The sequence below is a fragment of the Sphaerodactylus townsendi genome, linkage group LG13 (assembly GCF_021028975.2).
Source record: "Sphaerodactylus townsendi isolate TG3544 linkage group LG13, MPM_Stown_v2.3, whole genome shotgun sequence".
NCBI lineage: Eukaryota > Metazoa > Chordata > Lepidosauria > Squamata > Sphaerodactylidae > Sphaerodactylus > Sphaerodactylus townsendi.
In genome coordinates this window covers 22377510-22395214 of record NC_059437.1, presented here as the reverse complement: position 1 = coordinate 22395214, position 17705 = coordinate 22377510, and the positions used below count along the sequence as shown (strand labels likewise).

At 40.6% G+C, this 17705-nt stretch overlaps 1 long non-coding RNA gene across 1 annotated transcript; it reads right to left on the bottom strand.

Moving 5' to 3' along the window:
- Positions 1–287: 287 nt before the first annotated feature.
- LOC125443063 lies at positions 288–16838 on the bottom strand. The gene is made up of 3 exons (XR_007246069.1): positions 16705–16838; positions 2479–2480; positions 288–300 (listed from the first exon to the last, which is right to left on the bottom strand). It is a non-coding gene; the product is annotated as an uncharacterized LOC125443063 (long non-coding RNA).
- Positions 16839–17705: the final 867 nt, after the last annotated feature.

Here is a 17705-nt window from a genome sequence, read left to right as displayed (position 1 = left end):
GAGAGGAAAACTCACACTTTGAGAGCTTTCAGAAACTGCGTGGATGCTCTGATCTGAAGACTGCTGAAGTGGGAAACATGTGCACAACTAAGAATCAAACCCAAAGGCAACGTACACTTTCAATGCGAACACATTTGTGAACACCTCTGTGAACACATTTGCATTTATATGAAAGCAACATGGGAAAATTGTTGCTGTCTGGATGAGCCATTCATGAAAGTTTCAAGACATTCTGTGGCACTTTCAGTTTTTGTTTTCCTGCATCCTCTTGAACAAGCCCCACAGAGCAAAATGGGCTTTCTTCTGAGTAGAACTGCTTAGGGATGTTCTCTTCCCTCTTCTTGAGACAAAGAGTACTGCAGGCACTATTGCACCCAGTGCTTAGTATTGCTCCCTTAATTTCCTCTGGTAAATCTTGGAGGATATGCTGCTTTTACTATACTGACACAAAATATAATCTGTGCATTTCACATTTTGTAACTGTACAAATTCTTTGTTTGCTGAATGTGAATTGACCAGACATTCCCAAAGCTGCCACTTCTGAGTATACCCTGATTTCAAGTCATAAAAACAAAACATTCTATGCTGCAAATGTAGATATTTGGCTAGGATTTCCTAGAGCAAAAGGAAATTAGGTTTCCTGTTATGTAGCATTGCTCATTGTGCACCGATTTATTAACTGCTTTGATATATTCAGAGGAAAAAGTTGCATGTTTTCACCCTGAGCTGTATTTTGCTTTGTGGTTCATTGTACTTGGCAGCAAGCATCACTGCCAGATGCATTTTATATGTCCCAAAGGCTTAGTTATGAAGCATCTTTCCCCATTCAGTTGTAAATGATGCTGAGATTTTATTTTTCAGAAATAAAGATGTGCTCACATTATTAATGACTGACTAGGTGAGGCAATGCTCTGTTCACACATTTGGGGTCTATTCTCAGATCTTTCCAGTAGACCTCTGCAATCTGTGGAAAGCAATGCATTCATTTCCATGGATTTGGTGGAGTCAGACCATGTCAGAGCAACTTGAGACTTTCTGCTGCTCTGATTGTGTCCAGGCCTTGCATAGCCTTGGATTGTCTGCCAGAAATAGGAATGTGCAATAGTGCCTGCAGCACTCTTTGGCTCATTCCGCACATGCAGAATAATGCACTTTCAAACTGCTTTCAGTGCTCTTTGAAGCTGTGCGGAATAGCAAAATCCACTTGCAAACAGTTGTGAAAGTGGTTTGAAAATGCATTATTTTGCGTGTGCCTTTGTCTCAAGAAAAGAGAAGGTGGATCATGAACTGGAGGTTTGCAGTAATCTGGAAGGGGTGGAGAAAAGAAATAAGCCTAACTGGGCTTCTGACTGCTATCCGCCGGCTCCTGTGTTCTGCCCATTTGTGATAGATGATGGTACCACTGATTCACAAAGATAGGGAGGAGGTGAGGCAAAGATCTCACCTTAAAATGAATTTTCTTTTGCTTGCTCGCTGCAGGAGACTTAGGGTTACCAACTCAGGGTTGAGATATTATTGGGGTTTGGGGGTGGAATTTGAGGAGAGGAGGGAGTCTCAATGGGGATATGATTTTAGGCTTTATGCCACTGTAAGCTGCCCTGAGCCCTTTGGGGGTTAGGGCAGGGTATAAATAAATAAATAAATAAATAAATAAATAAATAAATAAATAAATAAATAAATACATACATACATACATACATACATACATACATACATACATACATACATACATACATACATACATACAATATATTATAGAATCCGATTACTGAATCCATGTAGCTTTTGCACTAGTGAACAATGGAGAGGGATCCCCTTTGACTGTTAAAAGGGCTATGCTCAAGATCATGAGAACTTCATGGACAAAAGCCATGGACATCTGGGGCTGTAGTAAATGAGAATGAGTGAAAAAGCTGGCTGAATCAACCCGTTTGTTGTTACAGGAAGACTCATATTTATGGAGCTTATTTGCAAGTCTAATTCAAAATGATACATTTTAAGGAAATTCTGTTAAATATCAGCTTACCAAATTCAGTACTTTTAAATTCCAGCCAAAGGTAAGCCTTACATTCTATTGATTTTGGTAGAAGACATTTCCCTATTGAAATAAATAGGATTTAAAATAGCTTGATTATTGACCATCTAAAAGCATCCATACCTAGGAAGTGGAAACTAGCAGATCTGAAAGTAAATTCAGTTTTGCGAGCACAATTTGCTCAATACATTTGGTCTTCTGTTTATTTCAGCACCATGGCAACCAAGCCCCAGTTATGTAGGTGGATGTCACGCATATTAAAATACATTTATTTTAAACTGAAATATATTTGCATGAGAGGATCATGAGTTTAAGGCCTCCATTCTTTTCTTAGCACTAGCCCACTGCATCTTAACTTGCCTCTTGAAAATATGTTGTGATAGTCACTTTATGCAATTCAGAGCTGAACACAAAGATAGTGTTGCTCTGACGATGTTCATGACGTCTGTCTGAACAGCAGGTTTCTGCTAGCATTCCCAGCTCTAAATATGTATAATAGAAGCCAAGACAATTATTTGAGGCATTGTTTCTCCTTATATTGCAGCTGGTAGTTCTTCTCAACCATCTCGTTTTAGATAACTCGAGAACTCTGAACTCACTGTGGTATGATTATGTTGCTACAAGTTCCAAGTGCAAGGTTACAGTATTCTCCTGTACCATGGAGTGGTTACCATGCCATAACCTTTCATGGGTATTTGGGGAAGGAAGATCATGGGAATGCTCTGTTTATTATCTTTCTCTTTTGTTGAAGAGGGTTTTTAAGACATAGGATCATGCCACTCACTTTTGTGTAACCAGGGTGATGGATAACATCAAATGCAAAACAGAAAGCAAGACTGTGATTCTGAGATTTAAGACTGAAGTGCTTCCTAGAGTAACTTCTATTTAATTCAAAGGGAGATTTCAAAGAAATATTTTTTCAATTCAAAAGCTGAGGAAGTGAGTTAAGTATGATTCTTAACATTTATGAAAATAATTAGCAGCAAACCTTTATTGGCATAGACAACAGTACAACAATAATAAAAAACGGATTAAAAAGCATATACAATACAAAATGTTAAGTTGAAGGAAATCTACTGGCATTTAGCAATTTCCAGGAGAAAGTCTGCCACTATCATACAGAGAGAAGGATCAGGATTGTCCAACAAGTAGTGTACTCTAATTAAATCAGGGAGATCGGGTCAATGTAAAGGAGTAAGATTCATATACTTGGATCTGATTTCCTTGAATCTGAGACAGTGTAGTAATTGGTGGGCCAGAGATTCAACTGAGCCATCATTACACGGGCACAATCTTTTAGCCTTTTCTTGCTTATTAAATCTGCCATGAAACAAGGCAGAAGGCATAACATTAAACCTGGCGAGCATTATGGCTCTCCTTTGAGCAGGGTTTATTAAGCAATACAGGTAGTGTGCCAAGTGGCCCCGTTCAAATGGGAGAGAAAAATACAGGGAGGAGCACGTTTTCTTGGCTGCAGTGATTAGGGTAGAGAACTCTCTATCCAATAGTTGACCTTTTAATTTTCTATAAGCTTCTGAATAGGACAAAAGGCAAAGTGAATCCACTGACAGTCCAATAGAAGCCATTTTTTCTTCGATTATGGAAAACCAGGGGTTGGAATGGGTGTCAGAGAGCAGATGGTGGACCAGGGAATTACAGTCCGAGAGAAAATGAATTCGCAGCCAGAATCTAAAAGTCCTCAGCCAAGTGCTGATTCCAAGGAGTTTTGACCTAACTCCAGACAAAGGGCTGCATAGGGCATGAAATTTGGGAGTCCAGTTATCTTATGAACATATTTGGATTGAAGAGTATTTTGGTTTATAAAAATAATAAACAAACTTCAAGTTTCTTCTGCTTTTTTATTATATGGAACGATAATTTAAATAGGCATAACCGTTATTTACCTGTTACAATAATTGACACATGTTCAAGAAGATTAGGGTCTCAGTCTTTTCAGACTTCTGTCTAGCTAGACTCTTAAACATGGATTGATTTGCAGCTTGGCTCAGTGCTGGTGCGTCATCTGTTCTTTCTTTTCAGGAGTTTTTTGTAGCCCTAGAATATTAACATGTAGTTTTATAGAAAAGCTAGCAACCCTCTCAGGTAAGCTACCTGCAGCTTCAGGCCTTCCAATCACTCTGGGAAGTTTCATGTAACATGAATTGCAGCTATTCAAAACAACAGTCAAAATAGGAACTAACAGCCAATTAATAAAAACACAATACCCCTTCCAGCAGTCAGTATAAGAAATTCTCATATCTAGAATATTAATGTGTAGTTTTATAGAAAAGCTGGAGTTCTTCTGAGGTAAGTTACCTGCAGCTTTAGGCCCTCCAATAACTCTGGGAAGATTGTGCCCTTTCCCCCCATTATATGGAATATTCCAGTTCTTTACCAACCAAATCCAAATCCAAAACCTTTATTAGGCATAAAACCAGTGCCAAGAATTTCAAATACAATAAAAAGTTCTTTACACCCCCAATGGACTCTCTGAATTACCCAGGCCTTTTGATCATGGGATTGTGGATTCTTAGTGGCACCTGGAGATATCCCACTATTACAATGGACCTCCAGATGATCAAGGTCAGTTCCTTGTTATTTCATTGAATCTTTAATGTCATCGCTGAAATTCTGCCTTTAATAAAAGCAACAACAAAAATCTGCTTGTTTTGGAGGTTTCACAATGTTTCACAGTTTTGGAGGTTTCACAATGTCATATATACATAGTCTTGCCAGTGAACCATTAAGAAAGTCATGTTGGCACTCTTGTGTTGCCATGTATATCCTGTAATCTCTACCTCACTGAAATCAAAAGCAAAATCCTCACCAGTTTTAAAAGCATTGTATTGCACCCCACCCCACCAATGAATGTAAGCTTCTCACCACTGTTAAACGTGGCAACAGATTAAGTAAATTTTGCGGATAAAGAAGATGCATGTAGTTAGAAGGCTGTATGAAAGCAATGTGGCGTTCTCTGGTTGAAATGTGTCTAGCTAAGAGACCTTTCACACAGAGATTTAAAAAGCTTTTAATAACTTTAATAAAATACTTTCCCTACAAATGCCCTAATCATGCATAAACCTTTGCAATGGAAAAGGACTTGCTCAGGAGGGTTTTTGTCATCCTTTAATTAGGCCTCATAATGAGGCCTCATTTTAGAGGAAATCTTAATTTAATGGCCTCAATATTGAATGACCTTGTTGTGGGTAAGGCATTTGTCTGTATGTGTGCAGAAGAAATGCAAATAGGAGAAGTTGCTTTGGCGCAGAGCCAAATAGTTCAAAATGTGCTTGCTTTGCAGGTCATGCTGAAGGATTTCTGAGATTAGTAGATTGTGTTTCTCTGCCACGGGGTTGTTGGAGCCAAAGCCAGAGTAGAGACTATGAGAACTTTATGCAGAGCTCTTGGCTTCATTGACATGAGCAAACACAAGTGATATTAGGAATTTCTGTAGGTATTTGTTTAGAAAGCAGTCTCCTATCTCAGGTCCATTGCTTATCTTCTAGCAAAATGCTCTTCCTGGTATTAAGTAGTGTGTGTTTTGTATACGTGCATTTGTACAGGAATCTTCCTGTATTGCAAGTGTACAAATTTGTCTGTGCATACAACTTATGGCAACTCTCAGTCAGTTAAGGTCAGGCCTCTCTTCCTATCACTGTTGAAGCAGGGCCAGTTTCTGTATTGGTGGTTCTGACAATACCATTTCTTGATCTAAGCAAGTAATCTTAGGTTGCCTTAGGGTTGCCAGCTCCCAATTGCGTAATACCTGGAGCTTTGGGGTGGCATCTTGGAAGGAACTGATCCATATGATCTAGATGTCAATTATAATTCTGGAAGATCTGTAGTCCTCACCTGGAGGTGGCAACCCTACCTTGAGTGAATTAGAATTAGAACAACTCATGGCATTTCTAACATAGAGGTGCTTAACCTTGAATCAACTGCCACTCCCAAAGTATGCAACATTATCATCAGATGAACCCCATGCCATAGGTAGAACATTAGAACATAATACGTGGGGGCTAAATCTTAATAAGTGTGTGTAGTTTGGGAATTATTTGCACAGGACCCTCCAACAAATTTTACTTGAACTTACATGTTTGTCCAGTGTTGGTTGAACCTGATGTGGAATAAACATTCTTTCTGCCTTTGAATTTTCTTTGTGACTATTGGCTTCTTGAATGTATTGCTGGGGACAGCTAAATTGAATGGTAGACTGAAGACTCATTGCAGTTTGTTCATTAAATCCAAATGTGTATTCAGATTATTTAACTAAATCGTTTAGGGACCGGTTCATGTTTCATGCATGACTCTGCATATAGATTTTTCTAGGAACAGGATTTTGTTTTGAAGAGAAAAAAAATCAACTGATTGATTATTTTGGACAGAAAGGAAATTATTAGTATTAGGAGGTAACGACGACATATCATCCCACATTTCACAAGTTAAAAGAGAGATATGCTTGACCTTTATACCAAGGACCATTGCCCCAACCATCCCCCTAATTGCACCTTGTGGAAGGTTCTTTTTTGTGTGCCATCAAGTCACAGCTGACTTATGATGACCTGTAGGGTTTTCAAGGCAAGAGATGTTCTGAAGTGGTTGCCATTGCCTGCCTCCATGTCATGACCCTGGTAGTCCTTGGAGAGTGCTCATCCAAATACCAACAAGGGCTGACCCCGCTTAGCTTCTGACCTCTTACAAGATCAGGCTATCCCGAGGCTCTCCAAGTCAGGGCTGAAGCCCTTTACTGCCTGCAGTGGTGTAGCACCCATGGGACAGGGAGGCATGATGCCCTGGGTGGAGGCATGTGGTGGGGGCATGGTGGGGGGATGGTGGGGGCGTTCTGGGATGGGGGCATGTGGCGCTGTGGCAGGGGCACAGGGCGTGCACATCCCCGGACGCAGTTTTCCCTCGCTCCGCCCCTTACTGCCTGGATATGTCATATTTGCTCTGCATCATCTTGTCATTCCCTGATTCAAAAACAAGGCATTTCTTTTGTTAAAGATTCACTTTACTATATGCTAACAACCTTAACATTTGCCACGTGACAAATGGCAGGCTGAACATTGTGAGGTGTTTTGTAGTTCACGTGCATTGGTTCACTCCTATGTACACTTGAGATAAGATCCATCAACTCACCTCCTCAAAGGCTTAACTTCCAAAGGCTCCAGGGTGGAAGCTGAACTTAATGAACAACAGCTGTAACAACTCCCACAAACAAATTTGAAGAAAGCACCCCTAAAAGTTAGTGCAAAAAAATGGAGTGATTTTTTTTGTGCCGTCAAGTCACAGCTTATGGCAGCAACCATGTAGGGGTTTCAGGGCAAGAAATATTCAGAGGTGGTTTGCCATTGCCTGTCTCTATGTCACAGTCCTGGAATTCCTTAGAGGTCTCTTATCTAAATACTAGTCTGGGTCAGGACTGAGATTGTATGACTGACTCAGGGTCACCCAGTAAGCTATTGTGGCCCGACTGGGGATTTGAACCTGGGTTTCCCAGGCCCAAAACCAACACCTTAACTCTACACTACACTCAGTCTCATGATGTTGCTGTATGTTAGTGTGGGTGGGGCTGAGGGCTAGGGTTGGGTTTTTAACCAATAGATTTATTTAAGGGGATTTTTTTATTGCTGTATCCACCTAGAGATCCTGTATATAGGTGGGGTATAAATGTAAATAGATAAATAAACAAATATAGGTATGAATGTTAGAAAATAGAAGAAGAGTTTGGATTTATGCCCCACCTTTCTCTCCTATAAGGAGACTTAAGGTGGCTTACAAACTCATTTCCCTTCCTAATAACAGATATCTTGTGAGATAAGTGGGGCTGGCAGAGTTCTGAGAGAACTGTGACTAGCCCAAGGCCACTCAGCAGGCTTCATGTGTAGGAGAAGGGAATCAAATCCAGTTCACCAGATAAGAGTTTGTCACTCATGTGGAGGAGTGGGGAATCAAACCCGGTTCTCTAGATTAGAGTCCACTATTCTTAACCACTACACCACAATCATGCCTACCAGCTATGGACAGCTTGCTAGTATTTTGCTGTATTTTGCTAGTATTCCTTGCTAGTATTTTGCTGTTACAAGTATATGGATTATCTTATATTTTGTGGTTTGTATATATTTATAATGTCTGTGAACCTTAAGTAGAGCAAAGGTAATAAAATATTTTAGCTTTTGCCATTATAGTATTAGCTTGAGCCAATGTGTGTTTTTGTTCATTTTCCAAACAAGGTGTGGCTAAAAATGATTCCTTCCTGCCGTGAATTTATGGTACTTAAAGATTCAGACCTCACTTCCCTGCAGCCAAAGATTTATAAACTCATAAAACCCTTTCTGCATTTCCTTATGATTTGTTCCTGACCCTGTTTTTTCTCAAATGCAAAATACAAAGTGAGTTATGCTATGACATCAGCTCTCGGTAAATCTATAAAGTTACTCTTGTGTTTAACTCATTTCATATTCTTGCTGCGTTAACTTAGAATTTCATGAAGATAAATAGGAAATGAACTGTGGTCTCAGTGCAGAGAGCCTGTAGAAAGAGGCATGAAAATGAAAATAAATTACCAAAATATTCAGTTTCCCCCTTTCCTCTTAGTAATAGGAGCAGGTGCAACTGGTTTATTTAAAATAATTTGTGCCCCACCTTTATACTCCCCTGGGTACTCAATATAAAACAACAATGCATCCTGCAACATGATAGGATCAATAAAATATTTTAAACCATAGTACTAAAAAGAGCACAAATACATAAAACCAAAAAACGCAGCAGTGATATAAGAACATCTACTTTAAAGTAGCAGAAGACAGAATATAATACCATAACAGTCATCTAAAAATAACAGTATAAATCAACAAAGGTCCTCTGAAGCATACAGACTTTGAAATTATGCCAGAAGGCCACCTGTGATGAGGAGGGATCAAACTTCCGGAGCTAGGGCATTCCACAACCTAGGGGCAATAGCTGCAAAAGCCATATTCTTAAGTGCCCTGTTCTTTTTTTCATGCTCTTGCAACAAGGCACCACTGACTGATCTTCAGATACATTGGATTTAAATGCTGTAGAACTTTGAAGTATTTTGAATTGAGACATGCACAGTGGTGACCTTAGTGATGTTTGGGGTCCCCAAATCACTAACACCCACTGTCACCTTCCCACCAGTATTGTTTATGGGATAGCCCTAGGTTGCCAAGCTCTGAGTTGGGAAATAGCTGGAGATTTTGGGGTGGAGGCCGAAGAAGAGTGGGGTTTGGGGAAGGAGTGATTTCAGGGAGTTGTAATGCCATAGAGTCCACTCCCCATTTTCTCTAGGAGAACTCATCTCTGGTGTAAATCCAGTAGATCTCCAGCTACCACCTGATGACAAAAACCTGCTCTTCTTCTTCCCTTGCCCTTGGATGGTCTGGGCCAATGGTGGGATTCAGCAGGTTCATACCACTTTGGCAGAAACGGTTGTTAAAATGGTGCTTGTAAACAACCAGCTGTTAGATTATTTGAATCCCACCACTGGTCTGGGCCCCATCCAGCTTGGGACCTAGGGCACCTACATTTGTTGACCACCCCTGTGCAGTAGGTAAACCACAGTTGATAAATATTCTTTCTGGCAGAGGCCTGTCATTATCTTAGTAGTCACATTTGAGTTGTCACTTTTTGGCATTTCCAGAGAGCATTGTCTTAGACATTAGGTGTACAATATTGTGAAATGGTGCAGCTGTTCTACCGGTTCGGAATGTAGCTGTAGGATTCATATATGTCTGTGTGCCACCGCCTCTTTAAAGAAAACCTGTTTGCACATAGAAATCTATTGTGTCCAGAAGGTTTCCAGCTTAGTTTCTTCCCTGGCATGGAAACTTTTCAAGCACAGGGAGTTTTTAAAAAGAGGAAGCGGGAGGGCTCCAAACGTGTCATTTCTCACCAGTAGCTTGGTCTGTCTATATCCAATATACTGTGATACCTGGCTTCTTGTGATGAAGCTTCCATGCTGAAAATGCAGTCAAAGCAATAATGATGAAAGTACTGTACTGATAAGAGCTGCCCCTTGGGGGCAGAACATGGCTAGAGATGAGGAAAGACCAACTGCTCCTTCTCCCATTGGATTGCATTGCTAAATTCACTGATCGTTTCAGGATTCAGGAGTCTTGGTGAGAGATTATCCTTTCTATGTACACTGCCCTGTGAAATGTCAGCAAACATAAATGTGAAAGGAAATCAAATATTTTAATTCTCTTCTTTTGTCTTTCAACTCAGATTGAACTGTACTTAGAAAAACCCCTCATATAACTTTCCATGGATCTGGCCATCTCCCAAAGGTCTCTTCCATTGTATCATTGAAGGCTTTGACAGCTGGAATCAACTGGCTGTTGTGGGTTTTCTAGGCTGCATGGCTGTGGTCTGGTAGTTTTTTTCCCAGTGGTTTACCCGCATGCCAACCATAGATGTGGGTGAAACATTAGCAGCAAAAACTGCCAGACCATGGCCACGCAGCTTGGAAAACCTACAACAGTCAATCTCTCACATTGTTGGCTCCTGCCTACCTTCATTAAGAGGGCAGTGGCAAATTCACATGAATGCATGGCAAATTTTACAGCATTTTTCTAACCTTGTTAGGCAGCAAGGCTGAATGAATCTAGATCAAGCTGACTGTAATAGAACGCTTGATTGGGAGATCAGATAGTTGCATCCAGGAAGCTGGAAGGATTAAGGCGTTCACAGTACATGATACACAAATGTGTAACAGATCAGGGATCACCCAAACTCTGAAGAGCTGGGAAAGGGGGTGGGGCTTCCCAACAGGAACTTAGGTATAGATTTTTTTTATGGGGGTGGGTTTTGGGGGGCGGGGTGGAAAACAATCTTATTCCATTTTTTACTCTACCTATTCACTGAAGTTTTTGTGTCTAAATTTCTTTGTCTTCTTTGAAAGATGGCCCTTGATACCATGCAAGCCTTCAGATCTGGTCACTGGAATTTAAATGTTCAGGTTTTTCCTCTATTATGCAAAGCCCTGTCAGTTTATTGTTATCTGGGTTAATTTATTTTGAAGTGAACACATAACGATGGTTAAGAAGAATCCGGTAGAAACTTTTATTTCCTAAAGGTTTTCATGCTAAGTGACAAATGTTTTGAAGATGGAACTATGCTTAGAGGACTTCTCAAATTTGCAAATCAGTGTTGAGTTTTCATTCCTTTTGATAAATATTGTTGATATGTGCCATTCCAGAACTTAGAATTATTCATTTTGGCAAACATTTAGTGTGCCTGGTGAGCTATCATTTTATTTTGTTCAGAGTGACATCAAAGTAGATATTTTGTTTCCATTACTGTGAAACACACAAGTACAAAATGATGGAAACAGATTATTTAACTCTGAACTCCTTTGAAAGGGCTGTACTTGCGTATTTAAATGGAATGAGTATCCACTGTGAGGGCAGATTCCATGTGATGATGGAGCTGTGTGATTAGAACTACAGATGTGTAATATAAAGCAGTTGTGGAAAACCTGATTGGAATTCAAGCTGCAAAGCTAGGGAAGGGGATTTTAACTATTTTCTCTGGCACTATTTCCCCAATAATGCAATTTCTTCAATTTTATATGTCACCTATCTATAAAAATAGCAGCTTACATGATACACTCAGAAATTCCACCCTCCCCTGGCAGTTTTAAGGCTTAATAGGGGAATAGATATTACTCTATATTGTGCATTTCCTAGCGTCTGGGGCCATTTTTCATCAGAGAACCCACACAGAGGAAAAACGTTAACCCCACTGCTCTCTATATCTGTTTTTAAGAGTCGTTTTATATGTCTAGAGTGCCTGTCACAGAATTCCAGTGTTACCAGTAGTTTAGCTCTGAGATATGACAATGGAATTCTAGGAATAATTTCATGATTGCATTTCACAAAAGGAGTATGTAATAAATTGTCTCATGGCAGGACTTTATATGTGGGACTCATTCAACAAGGCTAGAATCCCAAATGCCTGTAAACCTAAAGCTTGTTACACCTTCCCTGTAACTTAGACTTACATAAGATGACTGTAATACTTCTCATCCTTTCCCTTGGCAAAGTTAGGAGCAGAGATGGGTCAGATGTAGGGAAGGAAGTTTTCCTTGCTTCCTACTGGCCTCCTCCTTTGGTGGGGAGCTATCAAACAAAGGGGGCAAAGGGTGTGTGTGTGGGTGGTTAATGGGTTACAGCATCTTGGGGTTAAATGGGATCTGAAGTGGGACTTGACAAAACTTCACCCCACATGAACCCTCTGTACTAAATCATGGAAGACTCGGTGAGCAATATTTTTCTTATCCAGACTTTTAGGACTATATGTTGCTCCACTTGCAAAGCAAAACAATATAAATCATTCTCATGACAAGCATACGGTAGTGTGTACACGTACTGCAGATTCAATAAAATAACACAAAATATTAGTGAAAATTGCTGACATAACCTGCTGGTGAAAACAGGCATCCTTGTACACTTGGCCAATTTCTGCTTTGCAGTTTCACTGCTTTGTCCTTCTGTGCTTCACTTCGTGAGCCAACTTGCTCTTTTTATGAAAGGCAAGGAATTATATATATGCTCTAAAGTCAATGTGGCATATAGTTGCAGTCTTGGCTTTAAACAGGGCCGGTCAAAGATCAAAGGTTTGCTCATCCACGAAGCTCACTTGTTGGTAGCGGCTAAGCTACTGCAAAGCGATATAGTGTTAAGTTCCAAAACCATCCACAGCCTTGCAAGAATATGCAACAGAGAATAACTTTATTTTACCCAAAGTTCCTTGGAATATGTAGTGAACTCAAAATTAGGCTATGTTCCAGATAGAGCCTCAACTTAGCACTTCTGATACTTAAATGTCATTCTAATTTGCCTGCTTCAAAAAACAGAATCTGAATCATATTATGTACTAGTTACCATAGCTGCTAACAGACTAATCTGGAAGTAATCAATTTGAATCCATCATAATGGCAAACTACCTGGCAAATGAATATGAAATATGAAGGTCATAATATGGAAGTATCTTATAGAGTTGCTGCAATTCTTATAACAAGATAATGTATGTGAAGAGCCCTTCTGCGTCAGACTAACAGTGCAATCCAGATCTTCTGCAGTACCACATCACCACACTGGGCTTTCTGAAGGCATGGGGGGGGGGGGGGGGGAAAAAGCAAAACCTTTCCCTGCTGTTGGAAGCCCTCCATGGGGCCCAGTGGATTTATGCCCCCAAAAGGGTGGCACATCTGGGTGCAAACCCAGGGTGGAAGCCGACTAACCGACTCCACCTCCTGGAAAGCCCCAGTCTGCCCCACCCATGCTGGCATCCATTCCAAATGCTAGCCCAGTTCTACTGCAGGACGAACCTCAGGGTTTACCTGCAATGGAGCTATGGGGAGGTTGAATGCTGGAGCATTTTCTCCCTGTGCTGGTGAGGATGACCCTTACATGCTGCTCCCTCAGCATCTGGATTGGGCTGTCCAGGCTCATCTATTCCCAGCATTCTGTTTCACACAGTGGCAAACCAGAAGCGTCCAGGAAATCCAAAAACTATGATCAAAAGCAAAAGCTGCCCTCTGCTGCTCCCATCCCAACCAGTAACTGGTATTCAGACTAGGGTCGTCAGCCGACCAGTTGTGTCCCTGCTCTGTTACACCTTTATAGTCTCTTGTCCTCACATCTTGAACAGGGTTGTTATTAGCATAGAATGAGATAAGCTGTTTTGAACTCCTTGAAGTAAGGATGGAATACAAGTGTGATTAAAACACACACACACACTATTTGTCCTTGCAGTATGAAAATGTAATCAAAATGTAATCAGCTGGATTAATCAAATAGTCAATTAACTTAAAAAATACTGATAGCATATGAATCTCTTTGGCTTTTCCTTCTGAAGAAACATAATCACATGGTTCTTGTCAAAGAGGCGGCATCTGGTAGTATACTCTGTCTCAACAGAAGAAAAAAAAATTCAGCAGGGCCTGGAAACCGAAGCTGTTCCGCCAGGCATTTTGTTGAGGCTGATCTTTGACCACCAGTCTTCCTTGGGGGCTGTATGACTTCTTAGCCTATAGATGAGTTTTACTTCTCCCGCTTGGTTTTTATAGATTCTAGTGTAGTTGGTTTTATCAAATGCTATTTTATGGATTAGGTGGCTTTATCTTATTATTTTGGGTACTGTTTTCATCTTTTAAATTACGGGTCTTATATGTTGAAACAGGTTTTTATGTAATGTAATTCTGATTAACAAATCCAATACATAAATAATAAAATAAAATAAATAAAATCATAACTTCGTTCACCACATGATGGATCGTCTTTGTTTTAGAATGGTCCATTTGGATCCTACTAGGACCCAAACGGAGCATTCTAAAACAAAGGCGGTCCAGCATGTGACGAATGAAGTTACAATTCTGGTTTTTTTCTGTTGGTGAGACAGGGTATAGCAGTCCTTTTAAAATCAGAAATGGTAGGGGTTGCAGTGGGATCAATGTGCTTGCAGTATTTCTGCTTTGGTCATCTAGGTGTAATGTACCTTAGACCCTTATGGGGCAACTTGGGGACCACTTAGAGAGGCTTTGATGGACATGGAAGAGGTGGAGGCCAGAGGGGCAGCTGGAGAAGAAAGAGGAGTAGAGCTGGCTGCTGTGCCCAGGGAAGGGGGAAGTGGCGGCTGAGCTGTGGGGAGAACTCCCCATGAAGAAAACAGTTGTGGGGTAGGTAGGGTGTGCACATAGGGCTGGAGTTTTTTGCCGCCTAAAAGACTAACACATATTTAAAATATTAGCATCAGCTTTTTTGTGGACTACAGCCTATTTCATGAAATGTATACAGCTAATCCTCATTAAGCAGGCTATGCTACAGGCACCTGATGAAGTGGGCTTGAGTCCCTGAAAGCTTATTACAAAATAAATCTTGTTAGCCTTCAAAGCTTCTGTTTGGTTTCACTGCCCCAGATGTATGTGGCTATTTCTGTGGAATTATTATGGGATGCATGGGATGCTCTGGCAAATCATTCAGAGAAGAAGGGACAAGCAAATTCTCTCATGCTTCTGCTTAGCTTCTTGGGTATTCCAAGGGTCTTCTACAGGCCTGGAAGAAATACTTTGTCCACTTAATGGAGGCATAAAGTACCACCTCTGAACATCTGTTGCCTTGAAAATCCCATGCCAGAAGTCAGCTGTGAATTGATGGCAAAAAACCAAAAGTGGTGAAACTGGGAGCTGAAGTTTTCATGGCACGGAAGTAAATAACACCACTTAGTAACAGCATCCTGCCTCTCATCAATTAAAGAGATGGGGCATTTCCCCCCCTCCAGGCAGTTAGCAACCATGGATGCTAGTATGCACAAAGAATCACAGAACAGTTGAGATGCTGGGTCCGTTACCACTCCTGGCTTTCTAGAACCAGCCCGGGAAATTCTAGGAAGTTGGTGTGGTCATTATATTCTCATCAATACATGATGTTTGATATCTGTTTAGTATATGAGCATTGTATTCCACCATGTCTCAGATTAAGAATATTGACCTCGCTGCAATATTAATGCCTTATATTCACCCAATGCTTCCTTTCCCCTCAGTAATGTTAAGAGTTATAATCAATGCCATATTTCAGGCTTCCAATAAAGCACAAAAGATCTATGAATCATTCCTCTTTCCCTGTGCATTATTATTTTCCAGACATTAGGTGAAGAATGTGAAATGTTAACCTACTGTATTCTCCAATCAGATGCTGCAGCAATAATTGCAAACCTCTTGATCTTCTAGAGGTGTTGAATAGACTTCAGTTGATGAATGAAACAGTGATAATTGGCTAATGGCTTAAATTGCCCCCATTCTACTTTCCCCGGCTTTTTAACTTAATTGTCTGCTGGAGAGCTCTGAGTCTGACTAAGTTGTTTCCCTCCACTTAGCTTATATTTCTTCAATTAACTTTGGAGACTAGCCTTCTCATGTCAAGATCCCAGCCCTCAGACTTCTGGAGCTTAATTCATGATCATCTTCTGCTTGAAGTTTAGCTACAGAATTGTATGGTTAGGGCAGATCCAGGTTTATGGGGTCTGAAATGTGTGTCAGATTGCACACACAGAGTAAGAGAGATTTTCCCCTCCATCACAGGCCTTTGTGTGTTTCTGGGTAAAGTATATAACCCGCAATAAACCAAGGGGAGTACAGTGTACAGAAGAAACATTAAAACCAATCACTATATTCGTGGTGGCGGAAACATACACACAAGGGCAAACAGTGCAATATAATATCATGAAATGCAAAAGAAGTGCAAATAGCAGCACAAACTGACATGTAGAAGTAATCAAAGACAGAACACGTGTAAAAAACAAAGTGGCTTCTATTAGTATCCACTGTTTAAGTGCTGCTGTCCTTCTATTTGTCCAGTAGAGTTTCTAGGGCAGGGGTCTGCAACCTGCGGCTCTCCAGATGTTAATGAACTACAATTCCCATCAGCCCCTGCCAGCATGGCCAATTGGGCATGCTGGCAGGGGCTGATGGGAATTGTAGTCCATGAACATCTGGAGAGCTGCAGGTTGCAGATCCCTGTTCTAGGGCATTATCCTTGTGCCTGTGTTCTCTTGAATGGAGATTCTTGCAGTCATTCTGTGGCAAGAACAGATTATATGGAAACACTTATCCAAATCCACAGTTCCAAATCCAAACCGTGCTCCACGGTACAAGTTTGCCTTTTCAGCTGAAGCCTTCCTCAATGGAATAATAAATAATCACTATTGCGCTTGCCTTGATCCAATCATGGGAAACAGAAGCAGGAAAACCTGTCACACACAATCCTGTTCAGGCTAAGTCATGTGGGACATAGCTGAATGAATCAGTGGCCAAGTTTGGGGAAGGTTCCCTCTTTTGTGCCAGGATTAAAGGTAACAGGAGCCTCATTTTTCCTTTATATGTGCTTGCTGTACCTGACTGATGGAATTCTTATCTTTACAAGTCTTTGAAAACACTTTCTACAACATTTGCTGCTACAAAGTTTATAAACAATGCAGACAGGAGTAGCAAACAAAACATTTTACTTGATCATTGTGGCATTTGTAAAATGGAACCCTGAGTAGCGTTATGACAATTTAGACCCATTGAAATCAGTAGGCTTACAATGGAATAATGCTACATAGGATTAAATTGATAGAATACTATGAAATGGTTGCTTTAGGCACAGCTTTTCTAGCTTAACTAAACACTTTGATTTCTACTGGCTGTTGCGGGTTTTCCGGGCTGCCATGGTCTGGTGGTTTTGGCTCCTAACGTTTCACCCAAATCTGTGGTTGTCATGTCGCGGTAAGATGTGTTTCTCTCTGTGGCATGAATTTCACTCCTACTGTTCAGTAACTGAATTCCATTTCATTTTATAAGCTTGACTTGACTAAAATAATGCCTTTCAGGTTTACTGTTGTAGTATTTGTACTTAAGCACTAACCGCTGTTTTTGTGCGATGCTGGAGCTAGAAACAGTGCTGTTAAATCAAGAGGTATCTTTTCCAGCCACAGGTGGTTCTTGTGCTTTATTGCTGCTGGGAAGGCAAACTCTCAGTATGAGTTCTCTGCATTTGCCCATTTAGTTCTTGTATGGTAACGAGGAGAATACATCAACATTTACTCTTCCTGTCAGTTTGCTTTCCTAAAATGGATTATCATTTCAACAGTACCAGTCTTCTGTGGA